The 19294-nt window shown below is 42.9% G+C and overlaps 1 long non-coding RNA gene across 1 annotated transcript; it reads right to left on the bottom strand.

Moving 5' to 3' along the window:
* Positions 1 to 11348: 11348 nt before the first annotated feature.
* Positions 11349 to 16183, bottom strand: Gm41881. Its single transcript, XR_877975.1, has 2 exons — positions 16144 to 16183; positions 11349 to 15014 (listed from the first exon to the last, which is right to left on the bottom strand). It is a non-coding gene; the product is annotated as a predicted gene, 41881 (long non-coding RNA).
* Positions 16184 to 19294: the final 3111 nt, after the last annotated feature.

Below are 19294 nucleotides of genomic sequence, written 5' to 3' on the forward strand. Positions count from 1 at the left end.
GGCTGATATCAAAGTACTCAGTTTTCTGCCAAGAGTGCCAGGAATTCAATAAGTTAGGAAGGTTCGAGCAAGGAGGCCTCTGATTCCACCCTGAGGAAAAACTGAAAAAGGATTTCTTTGTCTTAAGCCTCCAGCTTCCAGTATGTTGCTGAGAGACTCCTAGAAAACTAATACCCCCCTCTTTACTTTATTTAGTCAAATCACTGCAGGGTGTCTTCATCCTTGCCTTTACTTTTGCCAAAGTAATGGGATAACAGTTGGAGAAAGTTAACATACACAAAGGCATCCAAAGAGACTGGCTAGAGAGGTTTTCCACTGTGCAAAACAGTTGAATGGGAGCAGGGGGCATGGGCTGCCTGAGGTAGATGTGACAAGTGATGTATGGATAACGGCCTTTATTCTTTAGAACAGCTAGACATTGGTACTATTGGGGGAAGTGTGGTTGCTGAAGAAGGGAAGTGTTGCATGTATTTTCAAGACAAACAGCAGGATCAAAATAGCTACAACCCACAAGTTACCATCATAGTGGGCCCTAACCTAGGCTCTTTCCTCTGTGAACCTCCCTCCTCAGAACAGCTTTATGTACTGCTCACTCATGCTTCAGGCTGGCTTAGCACTTAGCCCATGCTGGACTCTTGCCTGGCGTGTTAATAAGTGGCCTTAATAAGAGGAGTCCTTTGGGATTGTGGCCACTTCCAGTGAAGTGGATCTTTCTCTGACCTCTTCGGCTCTTAGTATGTTTTTTCCCTACAAAGAGAATTACCATAAAGAATTGTTTGACTCACATGTGAGTCATTTCTTTTTTCTCTTGAAAGAACAAACCACTCTACACATTTGAAATGAGAGAGACTTAGAATGGTTGTCATGTCCTAACACTCACTGTGCTGTGCCCTCTCCAGAGTTTCCAGTGTTCATGACCCACACTGTAGAACGGGTAGAGAAGATCTTGGTCCGTGTTAAGAAGAAAAAAGTATGGGCCAGAAACTTGAACAGACTTGGGAATAGGCCCGTCAAAGTATGTACTCTGGAGGGACTATAGAGAATGTGCTGCCCAATATGGCCAGAGGATCTGATGCTCAAAGTTATCATCCAACAGAAGGGACACAGCAGGGAGTGACAGAAACATATGTCTCTGGAAGGATCATTAGATGGTGGGACTATGAAGTCTATCACATACAATCCTGCCTGACCATAAAACCAGCAAGACTGGCCTGTATTGTAAGATACCGTCTTCAGGGCACCCATGGTTGTAACTACTGCAAAACCCATCGAATATTTCTAACATTATTTAAACTTCTTGGTTACCTCTGTATAAAATTCTCTCATCTTTCCCCTACAGGGTTCGTAGCTAAGACACCAACGGGTTTCTATAATGTTTACAAAAACGTGATACAAAATTGAACAATGTTGAGCAAAAATAGCATTTCAACGTTGTAAACTATTTTCTTCTCTGTGAGTAAAGGGGAGAGAGGAGTTGCAGATCTGCACATGGTTTAGGCCACATCTGAGTATAATCCAGCGGAGGGGCTCAGAGATGTTTGGAGGATGTTGACTAATGACTTCAGGATTCCATTAGGGAAATCCCAAGGGTTGACAGATTTTGGACTTGGCTAAATTTGGACGTTGGACATTTATTTATCCATATTAATTGTAAACAGCTCAAGAGGATTCAAACTAATTATTCCCCCTTGGAGGCTTGTTGTTGAAACACGAAGGGCACATTTCTTTCTAAATAAACGACCTGTCACCACTCGAAGTGGGTCTCTTCTTTGCAATCCATCTTATGCTCCGGTGTTGGGTTCATGTTCCAAAAGCCCTTCCTCCCTCATGTTACTCTGTTCCCCACTGACCACTGCGGGCCAAGTAGTCTCTGTCTTACATACCCTTCCCCCTTGGCTTCCTTTCCCACAGTATAGAAACCTCTCTTTGCCAATGGTCACCTTATGCTTTGTCCATCAACATAAGGTAGAGACCACCCTTCTGCCTGTATTTGTTGTTTCCTGGCAGGAACCTCTTACCCCTTAGGAATCTCATGGCTAGCCTAGTCCAAAATTCACAGAAGCAGTGGCTTGTGTGTGCGACCTGCTTGGTAGTCCTCCCATCTCATCATTTATTGGATGTGGAATCCTCAACTGGATCAGAAGTTCTTTGAGGGTGAAGATGGATGTCCTTGCCCTGAGAAGAGGCCTTAAAGAAAGCTTATGAGCATCAGATGAATAAACGGAGAGTCTGGGTTTACTTAGTTATGGAAATGGGTTTTCTACAACATTCCCAGATCTATAGTGAGCCCTAGATTACTCATTACTGCATCCCTCAATTAACGCACTTTGCCAGCTTTCAATTCCTTACTCTCAAATACATTCTTTTCTAGCTAGACTTGGGTTTGTTGTTGTGTGGTTTTGAGGAAGGAACTCTGGGCTGTGCACACACTAGGCAAGCATTCTGCCACTGAGTAAACTCATGGGCTCTTTTTTCAAACTTTAGTTGAAGACATGGTCTCCCTAGATTGCTCAGCCGAGCCTCAAACCCACAAATAACCCAGGTCAGCCTTGAACTGCAATCTTCCGGCCCCAGTCTCTTGTGTAACTAAGATTACAGGGGTGTACCAAATGTCTCCTATTTTAATGTAAGGTACTACGTCTTAAAACATCCTCTTCAGTAGATTCTATATTTGAGCCTCTCAAATTTGCACACAGCAACTAAGTTATTCTCCATTATGTTTCTTCAAGAGAAAGCCTACTCCTAGTTCACCTTTCTCTGGTCTTTTGCAGGGTAATGTAAGTAAATGAGAGAGAGAGAGAGAGAGAGAGAGAGAGAGAGAGAGAGAGAGAGAGAGAACCCAGAAAATTTCTCATCCTGTGAGATTATTTTGTACCCAAGGAAGATTCTACTACAGTGCACTCCTGTCTTTAATTCATGTCAGAAACATGCCATCTCTTTGCATCCTAACATATTCCTCAGAATGGCCCCCCCATCCTGGTGTGCCACATGTGCACAGGCAGGTGGAGAAAGACGCTGTGAGGCTTGGCCTCAGTTGCACGGAAAGAATCTGAAACTAAAAAGAGAGGCTATTTCTCCAGCTTGGGTCCAGATGAGGACTCAAAATATAACTTAAGACTTTCAAAGCGTGATTCATGAGCTGGAGGAGTTATGGAGCTGTGTGTTTGAAAGGGGCAGAAAAACAGTAAATCCCGATCCTCTCTCGTTGATTCCAAACAAGTGTTCTCGTGCTTGCAACCTCGAAGCATTCGAGCAGGTAAAATATTCAGGTTTTAGATGATAGGGAGGAGAGCTTCTGTTAACATTGGGGCTTTTGTTTTTCTACAAAAGAGAACTGTTAAGAATTTCACAGTAAAAATACAAATGTTGCAATTTTTTAATGGCAAATATTTGCTAGAGCCTATGTTTTTTTGTCCCAGTTTACACAGCCCTGTTCTCTTTCCTGTTAAATTAGCATAACGTTTGCCCTCCCTCCCTCACCAGGTTTCTAGAAGGATCCACTATAAACAAGATGAGAATTGCTTTAAGAATACAGCTATCTACAGGCAAAGAGGCCTCGTTTCTGTTTAGAGGGGTTTGAAGTTCAAACGAAGGAACAGTTTTCCCCAGAGGGCTCCGTGAACATTAGCGCCCGTGTCCACATCCATGTCTGCTTCACTTTACTCTACTTCATTTTCTTCCGAGCAACCTGTACCTTCAAATTTATTTTTAAAGAAAGGTACTTATTGCCCAAAAAGTGACAATCAGCGAAGACAGGAAGTGAGGCAGAGGGATCTCATCCTGTTTGTTCCTCCTTCTAACCGAGACTAAACCCATGGACTTGTGTGAGAAACAAAAGACCCTGCGGGGGTAAGAATGGAGGCTGCGTGGGCACTGCAGCGCACCCAAGAGCAGCTCAACCCCGGGTGCAGCTCAACCCAAGAGCAGTTCAACCCAAAGAGCAGCTCAACCCAAGAGACCTTGGTTTTCTTTCAGGCTCCACATTGATATTGGATGCTGAAAGAACCAGCAACCTTGTAAAGCCAACCAGCACAACCAAAACATACCCAAACAAAAAGCTTGCTTTCTTGGGAGACAAGTAGAAGAGCAGCCAGGCTAGAAAGGAGAGATCTAGCGATCGCTCTGATGCAGCTGTGCTTCAGAGAGAAACAGCAGAGCCTGAGTGGGAACCAAGACTTCTCAGCTCACAGACCACCAAGAGGAAAATAGAAACTACCCCAACCTCTGATGGGCATCACATGTGATGTCATTTTCCTGGAGTTGAACCTTGATCCCTGCCAGGTGGTAATGAGTGTCCCCTACCACTAAACCACCGAGCGTTTGTGGATATCAGTGGAGATCATACCAAAAGATTTCACCCTAAAGCAATAAAGGCCTCCACTCTACAGCAGGGGAGTTAGAAGGCAACTGAAAAGTCAAGAGAATTGCAACCTGAGCTAGTGACAAGTGAGAATTCACATCCCCACCCAACATTAGCAAGGGGACTTTCTCTCAAAGTGGTATCAGTAGAAAGCAAGAGGCAACTGGATACCCACTCCTGTCCATGATGAAGTGGTGTCCCCACCTTCTGTCCTCCTGCCCAAGCTGTGCAGAAGAAAATTAACTGGGTAAAAAGTAAGTTTCAGAATGAGAGATAATAATTTAGTTTTTTACACATGACATCGTTTTTCCAACATCATTTATTGAAGATACCTTTTCTCCAGTGTGTATTCTTGATATCTTAGTAGAACAGGTAGTTCTCTACTCTGTTCCATTGATCTCTGGGTCTATTTTTGTGCCAGTATCATGCTGTTTTTATTACAATAGCTCTGTAGTATAACTTGAGGTCAGCATCATTCTTTTTCGCTAAGGATGGCTTTGGTGATCTGCAATCTTTTCTGCTTCCATAAGAACTTTAGGGTTTTGTTTCTTTGGTTTTTGTTTATGTTTTTGTTTGTTTGTTTTCCTATTTCTATGGAGAAGGTAATTGTGATTCTTACGGGGATTGCATTGACTGTAAATTACTTTTAGGAAAATGGTCATTTTCACAATATTAATTCTGCCAATGCATGAACATGGGAAGTCATTTCATCTTTTAGTGACTTCTTCAATCTTTTTAGAGACTTTAAACTTTATTCTAGAGATCTTTAACCTCTTTGGTTATATTTATTCACAGATATTTTTTGAGGGTATTGTGAGTGGAATGTGTTTATCTTTTTCTCAGCATGTTTTTATTGATACATAAAGTCTACTGATTTTACATGTTAATATTGTATTGAGCAACTTTGCTGAAAATGTTAATTGCCTCCAAGAGTTTTCTTGTAGAGATTCTGAGTCATATAACATTGTATTTAAAATGTTCAGATTCCAACTCAAATCACTCAGGAAGCCAAGAATCAGGCTGATGTTGAACTGAAGGAGAAAGACAGTCAACAGATGCCCACACTGGGTGACAAATACATTCAAAAATTATCTAAGATTTTGAAACAGCCTCGTAACAATATTTTGATGAGCGATAGTGGATAACTTGAAGCTATTAAAAATGTCTCATTCAGGAAATAGAAGATATGAGGAAATTTTTGTAACTGAAATAAAAGATAAATTATAACTTCCTCTTAGAGAAACCCACACCCATGCTCTTGGGCTTATCTTCTTGAACAATTCTCTTTATTAACTGTCTTGCTCAAGCCTATATGAAAATATTTCTGATTATAGCAGGTGTGGTGGCATATACCTTATATCTGGGCAGACAGAAGCAGAGGCAGAGATCTTGATGGATCTGAGCCAGCTTGATCTACACAGTGAGTTCAAGGCCAACCCAGGCTATGTAGTGAGACCCTGTTTCAAAACAAAATAAAATAATAAACAGCAGTGGAGAAGCTGTGGAGTCCATAGTCAGTGGTATTTCATTGTCATGCTGAAGAAAAAAAAAACAATATCCAGGAAAATATCCTGTGGTGAAAGGAAAACTTGTTAAATTTTCAAGTGAAGTAAAAGGAAAGGCAGACCTGTGGTAAAAGAACTGCTAGCAGTGAGGAACGATAGAGGAAGAAATCTTTACACCAAAGGGAAAAAATACAGCAAGCAAAAAATATAGATACATATGATGCCTTCTCCTCATGGGTTCTTGATGTTTAAAGCAAATAAATGAAAGAAAGACACGGAGGGAGGGAGGGAGCAAGGGAGGGAGGGAGGGGGAGAGAGAGAGAGAAAGGAATTGTAACACTGACATGTCTCAGAATATATTAAAGAAAATATTTAACAAAGTCTCAATCCTTGAAGAAGGATAAATGGGAAAAAGGAGAAATAATATTTCCAGATTTCAGTGAAACTGTTTTTTTTGTTTGTTTGTTTTTTGTTTTTTTTTTTTAAGGAAAAAAAAAAGGAGGCTCTGACAGGCTGGTAATTATCTAAATACAATGTAATACCTGAGTCAGAGAAATGTAATAGGAAGAGATACATGCATCCAAAGCAATAAGATCAATTGAAATGCATTTACAAAGTGTGTGTGTGTGTGTGTGTGTGTGTGTGTGTTCAACTGGAACACAGGAAAAGAATTTAAAGCAAATGAAGAAATGAAAACAGAGAACCAGCAGAAAAGGATAAAATTAAATTAATATTAAATGATAGATCTAGCATGGCAATAATCATTAATGATCAAAATACACCAACTAAAAGAGAGAGATGGGCAGAGTAAATCAGAAACCAAGACCTGGGTGTTCTCTGTCTACAAGAATCTCATCACAACTATAAATAGGCAAGTAGGAAGGAAAGATGGGGAAAGACAGGCTGTGCAGATACAATGAATGAAAGCCAGGATTTCAGAGGAAAGACATTTTCCAGTGATGGGGAGTGTACCGGTTAGTTTTGTGTCAACTTGACACAAGCTGGAGTTATCACAGAGAAAGGAGCTTCAGTTGGAGAAATGCCTCCATGAGATCCAGCTGTAAGGCATTTTCTCAATTAGTGATCAAGGGGGAAAGGCCCCTTGTGGGTGGGACCATCTCTGGGCTGGTAGTCTTGGGTTCTAAAAGAGAGCAGGCTGAGCAGGCCAGTAAAGAACATCCCTCCATGGCTTCTGCATTAGCTCCTGCTTCCTGACCTGCTTGAGTTCCAGTCCTGACTTCCTTGGTGATGAACAGCAGTATGGAAGTGCAAGCCGAATAAACCCTTTCCTCCCCAATTTGCCTCTTGGTCATGATGTTTGTGCAGGAATAGAAACCCTGACTAAGACAGGGAGGAACATTTTATAGGGATGAAAAGATCAGTTTAGCAAAAAGATGTAGCCATCATAAATGTGTGTAGACCAAGCAACAAGGATGCAGCCGTCATAAGTGTGTGTAGACCAAGCAATGAGGATGCAGCCATGGTAAGTGTGTGTGGACCAGGAACAAGCCAACAAGATTTCAGCAATGGGGAGCGGTACTGAAAGGGATGGTAGATCCACGGCTATAGTGGGATAAGAGTACCTCTGTCAGTGTTTCACATAACAGCTATGGAGTCAGGAAGATGTCAACAGTATCAACCGTGAGAATCTCATACCTGTCAAACTCATCCAGCACACTCAGGTGCTCGCTTTCGTCAAGTAGTTATGGAAATATCCAACAGCGATCACATCTTAAGTTACTTTTTGAAACAACAAATATAGAGAAAATCAAACAAAAGATGTTCTCTGACCATATTTGTATTCAAACCAGAAAACAATAGCGGAAATATATGTAGTACACCTTATGTAAAACATCTGGAAAATAAATTACACATTACTAAGTAATCTGTGAGGAAGAGGGCACCTTGGGAGATGTTGACAAAAAACACAAACCAAGCAGAGAATAAAAATAGATTGAGTTTGGCAGACATGGAGAAAGTAGTGTTAGCATGAAAATCAATAGTACTCACCAGAGCCTACATTAAGAAAGACAAAAATATTTAAGCAATTATCTGAGGTTTCATATGAAAAACTCAGAAAAAGAGTGTAGTGAATCTAAAGCAAATTTCAAGGTGAATAAAAAAATTAATTAAATTGAAACAGGTAAAATAGAGAAGTACTTCAATGAAACAAAAAAAGTGTACACATACACATATAATTTTTAAATTAAGATAAATAACACTCACATATATAGCAGGACATAAAAAAACAGATAATATAAAATCACGAAATATGGAGTATGAAATCTAACATGGACCTTTAAATATCAAAAAAGTAATAAAATAAATCATTATGCATAATTCTACAGTTCAATAAAACAGACCAATTGCTTGGGGAAAAATACTACCAAAACTCAGTGTGAAATAGATACTTTGACTACAAAGGCAGTTGAATCCATTAAATGAAATTTTTCAAAAATGGGAGGGGACCTGTAGGCCAAGAAGTTCAACTGAGGTCTCTACTCAGTACCTTAAGAATCAACATGGTCTACACCAGTATAAGGAACAGCTCGGCAGTTTATAAGGCTAGCATTACAATTATGGCAAATGCTGACAAAACTGTACAAACAGGGAGAAAAATTCATAGACAAATGTTCTTTATGAGTAGAGATGCAAAAGACATCTCTTGACAAAATATTGGCAAATATAACTGGGCAAAATGTAAAGGGAATTCTATACCGCAGTGAAGGGTTGGTTCAATGTTTTAAAATGAATCAATGTAACACACCATAATCACAGAAAAAAAAATCACATGATCATATAATCACAATTTGACACTCCTGACAAAACTTGTCACTCATTCATGATCTAAAAAAATAAACTTAGAGAAATAGGAATCAAAGGACTCAGCTTGATAAAGAGGATCTGTCAAGAGCCGACAGTTAACGCCACGTTGAACCATGAAAGGATAAGGTCTGGATCATCTACCCTCATTGCTCACATCACCAGAGTGCTAGAATTCTTATTTAGGGTAATACTGAAAAAATAATTGAAGTCAGACTGGAAACGAAGACATAAAGCCATCCTTGTTTGTGGAGGATTGAGGTGCCAACAATTTAAAATAAAAATTTCTACAACCGGTAACTGGCCAGGGCTTCAGGATATGGGATGAATGAGAAAACAAAATATTATATTAGCAACAAACACACGAACACAACTTAAAATTAAAATGTATCTATTGATTTGTTGATATCCACCTCAAAACAAATGAAAACATGTGATTACAAATCCAGCAAAGCACACAGGGGACTTCTATGTTGAAGACAACACATAAAAATTAAGAAATACAGAGGAGCAGGTACACTCTACACATGGTGTGGAAGACTCGTCGTACAAAATGGCAGCTCTACAGATAAACTGGGTTGGAATCCAGAAGAGAAAAGGGTTTTCTGTGGGGAGAAAGATCACAAAATGCAAACATCTAGGGTTTAGTTAGCAGTCAATAGATGCCTATCCATGCTGGTTTCTAAATGTGAAGAAATGCACCAGGGTCATGCAGGAATGTGATGGCAAGGGCAGCGGGCAAGGTGTATGTGGAAACTCTCACAGACACTGTCTGTATTTTCTATTCCTCTAGAACCACCCCCCAATTGATTTTGCTTTTTAAAAACAATATTTTCCCCAGCCTCCATAGCTATTTCTCCTCTCTTAGATTTATCTAATATTTCTGATGAGTTTTGTCCCTTATCAAAAGTTTACCTTCCAGGAAACAACATGTCTCACTGTTCTACATTTTGGAGAGAGTAAGTTAGACATCTGTATGCCTACCTTTTTCCCATCTAAAACTATTTTTTTAATTTGTTTTAGATAGACTCTATGATGCCTATTGTCAATTCAACTGTCATCTTGATGACATCACACTAACCTTAATCCTCCTCTTCTGAGCATGCCTGTGGGAAAGTATCTGGTGTAGTTTAACTGAGACTGGCTCCTGGACCATATAGGAGACGTCAAGCTAAGCACAAGTATCCATCGCTCTCTGCTTCTCCACTGGAGAAAGTAGAGCCTGTGTGGCTTCTCCATAATGGACTGTACTCTTAAAACTAGGGGGATGGAGAGACCTGGGTGGGAGAGGGGACAGGGAGGGGAAAAGAGGAACATGATCAGGTATTAGGGGGAGACAGGACTGAAGGTCATCACAAAGAATGGAAACAGGCAACCTCGAGAGGTAGGAGGTGGGGGAATCCTCTAGAATGTTCTGGAGACTTGGGAGGTGAGATACTCTCAGGACTCAAAGGGAGGGACTTTGGATGAAATGCTTTACAGTGGGGAGAGGGAACTTGTAGAATCCAGTGGAGGGACAGGACATCAAGTGGAGGGATGGGGTTGCCATTTCACAGTCAAAACCTCTGATCTAAAATTGTTCCTGTCTGAAGGAACTGCAAGAACAAAAATGGAGAACAACATGAGAAAAACGAGGTCCAGTGACAGGTCCAAATTGGGATCAAGCTCAAGGGGAGGCCCAGGGCCCTGACACTGTTACTGATAACTGTGGTATACTTGCAGATAGGAGCCTAGCATGGCTAACCTCTGAGAGGCCCAACAAGCAGATAAAAGTCAGGTGCAGATACTAGCACTCAACCAACTGACAGAGACTCCTGTAGTTGAATTGGGGGAAAGCTGGAAGAAGCTGAGGAGGAGGACAGCCCCATGGGAAGACCAGCAGTTTCAATAAATCTGGATCCTTGAGGTCTCTCAGACACTGAGCCACCAACCAGACAGCATATACCAGCAGATATGAGGCCCCAACACATATACAGCAGAGGACTGCCAGGTCTGGACTCAATGAGAGAAGATGCACCTAACCCTCTAGAGACTTGAGGCTCCAGGGAGTGGGGAGGCCTGGTGGGGAGGGGGTGAGGGAGACATCCTCTCAGAGGCAGTGGCAGGGGGTTGGGAGGTATGGATTGGGAAGCGACTTGGGAGTGAGCAGATCGGGAGGGGATGAAGTCTGGACTGTAAAATAGGATTAAAGAATAAAAGTAAATAAATTTAAAAAAAAACCCTATGAGCCAAAATAAACACTTTCTCTCTTAAGTTGCCTTTGCCAGGGTGTGCTACCATGGTAACAGGAAGACTAGCTTAGACAGGGTATTTCCATGTAACCTAAATGGACCTAAAAATTATGATCCTCCTGCCTCAGTTTCCAACAGAAATGAACCACCACGGAGTCCTATCTTGAAAATACATTTCTAATGGGAAAAAAAATTTTTTTTCTTTTGGCTGAGAAGAGTTTCTTTTTATTTCCAGCAGAAAATAATACCATATATTTTCCTTTTTTAATGTAGCTATTTACTTATCTACTGGTTTTTATTTATTTGTTTGTTTGCTTGCTTGCTTGCTTGCTTTTATTTTCAGCAGTATCCCACATCAGTTAACATTCTTTATTCAGATACATACAGAGAAAATTTTCCAGGCACAAAGAAACTCTAAGAGCAGCAGGCCTCCATTTGACTCATTTATTCATTCATTCCATAAGTATTCATCTTCTGTGAGGAGGAGCCAGGCCCCAAGAACCCAAGAGTGCAGCAATGCAACACACTCCCTGACACCCAAACGTGTGGCTTGTGGGTGCCAGCAGCAACAACAGGAACTCATGAGGAAATGTTCAACCTTACCTGTGGAAAGTCACCATGGAGAGATAGCTTGTACTCTGCTGCGACATCCCAGAAATCTCCACTGCATGAGGTCCTGGTGACTCTATTTAAATCATTTACTGCCATTTAATCTTTAAAAGGGCATTTACTTCTAGCTTTTATACTTAATCGTTTTTGTCTGTGGTAAGCTTTTCCCTCCAGCCCTCCAAAGCCTCACTAAACATATTTTTACTGTGATGTGTGCCTCTCCTCAGAGAGCTTTGATGATAGAACATTTTTGTGATTTCTGATTTTTGTCCCTAAGAAGCACCCTTACGTATAAAGCTATCCTTTCCTATAGTCTGAGGTTGTCCCTACATAAGACTCAAATATAATTGTTAACCCAGGGCATAAAGTGTAATAAAAATTGTGACAGTCCTTGGGTCAACCCTAGTTATCTGGTAATAATAGGTGAAGAACAGAATCCCAGTGCAGGACAGAGTTGGGGAAAGGGGCATAGTTCTACGTATCCCAGGTGTTAACACCTTGGTCGTATCTGACTACTATTGTCTCAGTCTTATAGCAATGGTGGCACTTGACAGACACAGGCTTTCCCCCTTATTTAGTGGCCTTGCATTTGTAAATTTAGCATGGGGAAGTGTCCAAGCAATATAGCTCTGCAGCCTCTGGCTTTCCCACTTTGCATCCATAATCATAAAGCTATCCAGGCAGGCATCTGTTATCCCAGGGAAAGGTCCCTGTAGCAGGAATGGTGATGAATTCCCCCTCTGTAGGATGCCCAAGAGCTAATGCAAGACCCCTTAAAGGATAAGCAGAGGATGCTGTGCTCTGAGGGCGGGATCAGTCCATTTTCTGTTACTAATAACAAAGTACCACAGACAGAATAAATTATAAATAAATTACCCCAGCCCAAAAGGTTTATTTTTAACTCACAGCTTGGAGGAAAGGTCACTAGCTACACCTGGTAATAGAGTTCTTGCTGGCAAAGTCTCAAAGAAGCATGTGACTTCATCTGAGGAAAGATGAGACTGACAGTGTCTGTCTCTCCTGGTCTTGGTTCCATTTATGTAGCCACCAGTAGTCAACTCTGGAGCTCCACCCTCACCATACCTCCTAATGAGGGTTAAATTCCAATGTGACTTTGGGGAGGGGACAGATGATATTCACACAGAACATCTATATGATTCAAATGGGCCAACAACCAGGAATGCATGGTTGACGCCTTAGTGGGAAGTCCTTTATCCCTTCACTCTGATAAAGCCTGAGTAAACAGGATTATATACATAATGCATATTATCATATCATGGTACAAAGTATTTATTGACTAAAGATGTGAAATATTAAATTAATTTTTCAAACTAAAAATCCTTTGTGTGAGGCGTGCACATCACATGTATGGAAAGGCCAGAAGCCAGTCTCTAGTGTCCCTTTTCAGGTTCTATCCACCCACCCATCCGCCCCCACCCCCTTTATTAAGAAAGGTCTCTCATTGGCCTGGACCTCTCCCAGGAAGCTAGGCTGGCTGGGGAGAAGCCCAAGCATCTACATCTTGCTGCCTCCACTTCACTGGGATTGTAAGCATGCCCCATCACAACTGGCTTTTTAAGATGAGTTCTAGGAGATCAAGCTCAGCCATGCATGTGCAACAGCCTCTTGAGCCATCTCCTCAGCCTAAAAAATCCTTTCAAGACGATCACTAGGCCTGGAAGATGGAAGTGATAGCAGGGAATTTTGAAGAATGTTGAGAATAGAAGAGTCTCATATCAGGCCACCATGATGAGAAAACAGGGCAAATAAACAAACGGGAAAGAGGAGATCAGAGCAATTACACATTAGTGGCTAGGAACAACCCAGAGGGCTACTCAATACCCACACCCTGGGAAGACAGCTTCAGCCACCAGCTAGAGAGGCTGCATCTGTATGAAGATCCCTGCTGCTTCCCTTCCTCCTGGGAGCCACAGAATTGTTCGGCTGACCCCTGGTACCTTTCTAAGCCAGACCAAAGAAAATGGGAACTCCATTTGACTGAAAAGAACTGAGCTCTGAGGACCTTCCAAGATGTCACTGCTGAGGGGAACCACCCTACTGGAGACTTTGCTGAAACACTAGGGCTTGAAAATGATCCAGTCAGTGACAAAGCACTGTTGGCAACAGATTGTTTATAAGCCTGTTCAGAATGGAGTCCTCTTCCTCTGAGACAACCCCTGACCACCTGGGTCAATAATTAGGGAATTGTTTGGACTGGAAAGCTCTTCGTCTGGGTCAGCAAGTCCATTCCCAGGCACAGAGGTGGGATCAGGTTCATTACTCTAAACAACCTATGATGAAGAAGGCCCCACACCCTCAGGATGGCTCCGGGGCTGGAAATTCCATGTTCTCCCTCTCATTCTGCCCTCTCTGAACAGTCCCTGCTTTAATGTTATTTTTCTAAACTCCAAGCTCTGAGCATGTTTTCCCTCCTGTAACTTAAGCCACAGACAGCATTCTGTTCCTTTCAGTATTCTTACCTATTGTAAAGCTCCCGGGTTGGGGATGTTCTCTTGTCTTCCTGAGATAGAACAAGGCCCTGGCTCTGAACAGCTCTAAATCCTAAGTGACTGGTTTTGTTAGTTTGGGGTTTTCGTCACCCCTTAGTCAAACTCCCTGCATTCACTTTGCCTTAAGAAAAACTGAAATCCCTCACATATAAGTATCTGCTGGGAGGAAATGAGACCTGGGATGGCCAGCTTCCCGTGCTGGCTCCCTTCTGGTGTGGGATGTTTGGGTGGCTTTGAGAAGCGCAGGCACTGACCATCTAAGAACACATTTTCTGTGAGGAGACCCAAGGGATTATCAGAACAGTTTGACCATTGAGTGTGGACGGAAATGCAGAAGCGAAAACCAAGGAAATGGTTCGGTCAGCAAACCCTTCACCTTCCAAGCACAAGGACCTGGTGATGCCTCCTTATAAACCAGGGGCAGGCAGGGATCCCTGGGGCTAACTGGCCAGCCAATCCAACTGAACTGGTGAGTTCCAACACAGTGAGAATAATAAAAAGCCCATGTTGATGCCTGACATCCATACCCACATGAATGCACACGTGCTTATGTGTGTGCATGCACACACAAGGATTCACACCCACCCCCCCTTATGAATAAGGTCCAAACCCATCTGTTCATCTCACTAAACCTTCCACCAGCTCTCTTTCCCTGCTTCCCAAATCTTTCCTAGGTTCCTCCACCTTCCCACCTCCCTACTTCCCCTCCCTGCCACAGATTCACAGCTGCACTTGAGTAAACTCTAGGTTTCCTTTGAAGCTGTCTCCATCCAGGCAACTGGACCCAAAGCCGAGTGAGTCACCCCTGAGCCTTCTTCTGGTTGGTTAGGATCCTGGTTGTTTACTGGGGCCCTCAGAGCTGACCAGAACCTCCTGGCATCTTCTCAGGCATTCGTTCCAAAGGCAGGATATGTGGCCTGAATTGGTCTCTGCCTCTCCTCAAAGACACCCAGACCTGAAGAATAGTGGTTTGTTTCTGGAAAGTGTGAAGAGGGCACTGGTTAAGAAATATTCATTGTGATTTAAAATATATATATATATATATGACCTACTTAATGACTCCCCTCCTCTGGGAGCATTTCTAAGCCATCCCAGTCCACTCTGAACTCTGCCTCCCTTGGCTTTGTTTCTCTCTAGAGATCAATGGGTTCTCAGCACCAGGATGGCCTGAGAAACTTAGTGTTAGTGTCAGTTGCCTGGCCTTGCCTGACCATTGAGACCAAATCCCTTTAGGGATGGAGCTCAGAACCCTACAGCCTTTACCCTTTTCTGCACAAGCAAGAGAAGCATGCTTGGAGCTGAGAGTTCATGCCATGTGCTGCTCTTCTGTGCCTTCTGCCCCTGGGTGTCCTCTGCTTACCCTCCAAGACAGCTTCACAAGAGCCAGGGACAGTCCGCCCATGCAGATGCAAACCTCCCACGAGAATCAGCAGATCTTCACAGGTCCCATACATGCCTGGAGTGGCGGGTCAACAAAACGCACAGCCCTAGCACTACCCCCACCAAAGGCAAGGAACAGCTGACAGCTCTGATCAAGAAGGTTGTGAAACCTTTAGGAGATGAGTCTCATTGAAGGAATTTGATACTTTCTATCCATTCTGTTCCCTGAGTGCAGATGCAATGTAACCTACTACCTTCCTGCTCCTCCTACCACGCACTATCCAGGACTATCAAGGATTGAACTCCTCAAGGGCCTATACATCAAAATAAATACTTTCTCCCTCAGGTTATTTTTGTAGGGGTATTTTATCACAGCAACAGGAAAACTGACAATGACTGAGAAATTCAACTGCCAGATCCCCAGGTCTGTACAAAAGTGTGCAAAGCCAGAGACTCGGATGAGAGGGTGGGCTTCTTCTCCTCTGGCTGCCCCTCTGGCTACAGGGCCAGCAGTGTCCCTTTGAACCTGTGAAGACTAAAATGGCCTCATCCATGCACGTTGAGGTAGTGGCTCTATACGTGGCTGTAGCTCCTTCCCAAACCTAACCACAGTGGGACTCACACCTGCCCCATATAGGTCAGTTCTGACTCATTTCTTCACCTCACTGTGACAGGCTATGATAGGCGTTGATTAGCTACCAACAAGTTATGCACCTTGTGCCTACCCTCAGAGTTTAGTCTTTCTTCTTCTTCTTCTTCTTCTTCTTCTTCTTCTTCTTCTTCTTCTTCTTCTTCTTCTTCTTCTTCTTCTTCTTCTTCTCATCCTCCTCCTCCTTCTCCTTCTCCTTTCTTCTTCTTTTTGTTGAGTCCTCTTTTTTAAAAAATAAAAAATGAAATCAGTCTTTTTTTCTTTCAATCAAGTTTTTTTTAATTTATTTGCTTTTAGTGCATTAGTGTTTTGCCTGTGTGTATGTCTGAGTGTGTGTCTGTGTGTATGTCTGTGTGTGGGTATTGGGTCCCCTAGAATTGAAGTTACGGACAGCTATGAGCTGCCATGTGGGTGCTGTGAATTGATCCCAGGTCCTTTGGAGGGACAGCCAGTGCTCTTAATGGCTGAGCCATCTCTCCAGCCCCCAGGATTCCACCTTCTGCTCTAACCTGTAGCTGAAAGTCTTAGCCATCTCAAGGACAGTCAGCTCTCACAGGTCAATGTCAATATTGCCAAATCACCAAGGACACTTCTCTGGGGATAGAATGTCAGTGGATACCATTCTTATATTTTAAATACAAATGTTGTATTTGTGTACCTATGGACTGTCTTTTTTCCAAAACTGAAAGAAGCCTGCTATAGGGCACACTCAGCAGTTTTAAAAATAAATGTGAAAAGGGTTGGAGATGCTTGCTCTGCAAACGTGAAGGCCTGAGTTTTAATTCCCAGTAACAAAAACTGGGCATGGGCCAGTTGGACAACCCTTGCCGACAATCCTGACAACCTGAATTCTCGTGTGCTGCATTCTGGCCCCTAGACATAAGCCATGCATGACACATGCACCCCAAGCCCCAATGAGTAAATGCATACCTGTAACCCTACCACTGAGAGGCAGACACAGGAAGAGCCCTGGAACTCACTGGCCAGTCAACCTAGATGTAAATGATGGCTGACAAATGATACCTAAGGTTTACGTTTGACCTCCACACACATACACACACTAAAAAATATAGCAAAAAAGAAATAATACTTCATAGTGGTCTGAGGAGAAGTCAGACGGGGAAACCTTGTTCCATAATTAGCCAGCACCAGTGATATAGCTAAGACTCCCACTGCACCTGGCTTCCCTGGTGAGTGTGGCATGGAGAAACAAGATGCAGGCTCTAAACATTTGTTTATGTCCCCTGCTAGGTTTGGGGTTGAACATTCTGATGGGCACAAGGCAGTATAATGTCAGCCCCTTGCCCCTTCCCTTGGTGGCTGACTCTAGAAAGGATGATTGTGCAGTCACTGTTGGGCTCCCAGAGAGGTACTTCCCACTGTGATACCAGACACAGATGCACACCATTGAAAACTCAGTAAGCAACATGAGGGGCAGGTAGGTGGAGGGGGAAGAGCCTTACCTGCAAGAAACAATGCAGAAGCTCTTCTCGGGGTGTGTGTGTGTGTGTGTGTGTAAAACAACTTGTATCGGGGTATTCTTTCTGCTATTAATGTAAGTACCTACTTCATCTCTAGAGGTAACCCTTGCCCTCATTTGCTGCCTATGCCTTACACTACTCACTGCCCCACCCTACCTGCCCTTGGGGGGTTGGAGGTGAGGTGGCACAGAATTAGTGACTCAGACTCTGGATCTGCAGCAAACTCTTATGAACGCTGCTGCTGCTGCTGCTGCTGCTGCTGCTGCTGCTGCTGCTGCTGCAAACTCCTTTAATACTCTCCACCTACACCACCATTGGTCCCAAGAAAACACCTCTTCTAAACAGCAGTTCCCAATTGGCTGGCATTGTCTGCGTCAGCAATCCTTGGTATCTCAGGCAGTCCTCAGTTAGGTCCTCCCGCAGGGGATGCCTTTGAGGCTATGCAGCCCTGGCATTTATGCAGAGGCAGCTGTGCTGTTCCTGCTACACTCAAGAAGAGCATAGCTGGCCCTAGGTACAAGCTAAAATCATGGCAACTATGCTGCCCTCTTCCTAGAAGACATCTAGAACAAAGATGACAAACAACAGAGGAAGGCAAGAAGCCTTGCAAAAACTAGATGACCTCTTAGAGGGTGTGTTTTCTTCATCTCTATTCCTACATCCATTAACCTAGTCAGAGCAAGTCCGTGTTACTTTCAGGAAGACAGCTCTGATGGGCAAGAATTACTCTTGTGTATCCAGGGAAGATAGAAACATGGCACACACTTAATGTTCCTTTTAAAGGTTGGCTGTCAAGGAACCAGTGGATAGAAATTTAAGATTAAACCCTGATGGAATATGTCAACTACATAGTACCCCTAGCTGATTATCCACGCAGTCTGAAAACAACGCCCCTTCCATTCAGAGTTTCTTTTTCAGTTGCTGAAAACTCTGTCCTACCAAGCCCCTACCTTCTAAATATACAGAGTAGCATGCTAAATGGTAAGTTTCAGAAAAGAAGGTATTTCACAAATAACTGGAGCTAAGCAACAGTTAGGGTTTCTTTCTTCCAAAGATGAAGATCAGAATCCCAGACTCTGCTTAATTCACTCCTACACGGGACCTCTGGATTCAGCTCTTCACCCCTGAAGCAGCTCCTGGTCCCGCTTCTCCAAGTCCTTCTATGTATTAATAATGGCTATCCCCTCAGGGGCCTTGTTGCATAGATATCTGAGAGAGAGAGAGAGAGAGAGAGAGAGAGAGAGAGAGAGAGAGAGAGAGAGAAAGAGAGAAAGAGAGAGAGAGAGAGAGAGAGAGAGAGAGAGAGAGATTTGCCTTCCAAGGTAGTTTTTCTGCTCTCTGTTGCTTAAGCAACTGTCTGCTATAGGAATCCCCAAAGCTGCCAGCTCCCCTGGACTCAGGTCCCCAGCAAGGCCACCCCCCTACCCACTTCTCTCCCATCTGCTTATAATTTAATGCTCTGTGTGTTTTAATCATTTCATTAGGCATGTCCTTATTTTGAAATGCAACTAATTCTTCAGTTCAAACAAACAACCAGTGATCTAAAAATGAGAGCAGTCTTTACTCTGGGCTCCAGGTTGCCTCAGAAGAAATATCACACCTACTTTAAGGAGGGTGAAAGAGAAAAGCTGCCCCTAGTTTGTTTGTTTTAAGCCACTGACTTTCTAGTAAACATATTTCAGAGACTTTTGAGTCATCTTCAGAACTTTCAAAATCAACTTGAAGATGTTTTCTTGAGGATTTTCC

This window comes from Mus musculus, chromosome 19 (assembly GCF_000001635.26).
Source record: "Mus musculus strain C57BL/6J chromosome 19, GRCm38.p6 C57BL/6J".
In the NCBI taxonomy this organism is placed as follows: Eukaryota; Metazoa; Chordata; class Mammalia; order Rodentia; family Muridae; genus Mus; species Mus musculus.